Here is a 651-nt window from a genome sequence, read left to right as displayed (position 1 = left end):
GTTTTGTTAGAACAATTATTTGTTTATATATTAGCTCTGGATGCTTTTGGACTTAACTGGTGAATTTCAATAGCTAGAACAAGAGACTTTATGTCCCCATTGCCTGGAATACATGCTTTCTGCCTCTAACAGGAGGAGTTTGCGACCTGCCTTCAGCTGTCAAAGGTAAAATACTGATACAAGCCCTTTCCTGTTCGGCTCGTGGGGTTGAGGTGGGGGATCCCTGTGGCTGGTCTCTCGTTTTCATCGTAGACATTTCTACTGCAAAGATGGTCAACGTACCTAAAACCCGAAGGACTTTCTGTAAGAAGTGTGGCAAGCATCAGCCTCACAAAGTGACCCAGTATAAGAAGGGCAAGGATTCCCTGTATGCCCAAGGAAAGCGGCGCTACGATCAGAAGCAGAGTGGCTACCGTGGGCGGACAAAGCCAATTTTTCGAAAGAAGGCCAAAACCACAAAGAAGATTGTGCTCAGGCTTGAGTTGACCCCAACTGCAGATCCAAGAGGATGCTGGCCATTAAGAGATGCAAGCATTTTGAACTGGGAGGCGACAAGAAGAGGAAGGGCCAAGTGATCCAGTTCTAAAACTTGTGTTCTCTGAAGCAGTAGAAAAATGACCTGCTAGAGAATAAAGTTACTGTTAATGATAC

The 651-nt window shown here is 45.3% G+C and overlaps 1 pseudogene; it reads left to right on the top strand.

Annotated features, from left to right (window-relative positions):
• The first annotated feature begins 224 nt into the window (after positions 1-224).
• Positions 225-651, top strand: LOC116100926 (annotated as a pseudogene).

The sequence above is a fragment of the Mastomys coucha genome, unplaced genomic scaffold (assembly GCF_008632895.1).
Source record: "Mastomys coucha isolate ucsf_1 unplaced genomic scaffold, UCSF_Mcou_1 pScaffold21, whole genome shotgun sequence".
Taxonomy (NCBI): domain Eukaryota; kingdom Metazoa; phylum Chordata; class Mammalia; order Rodentia; family Muridae; genus Mastomys; species Mastomys coucha.
Note: the sequence above shows the minus strand (reverse complement) of the source record. Positions and strands in the feature narration are given on the sequence as shown.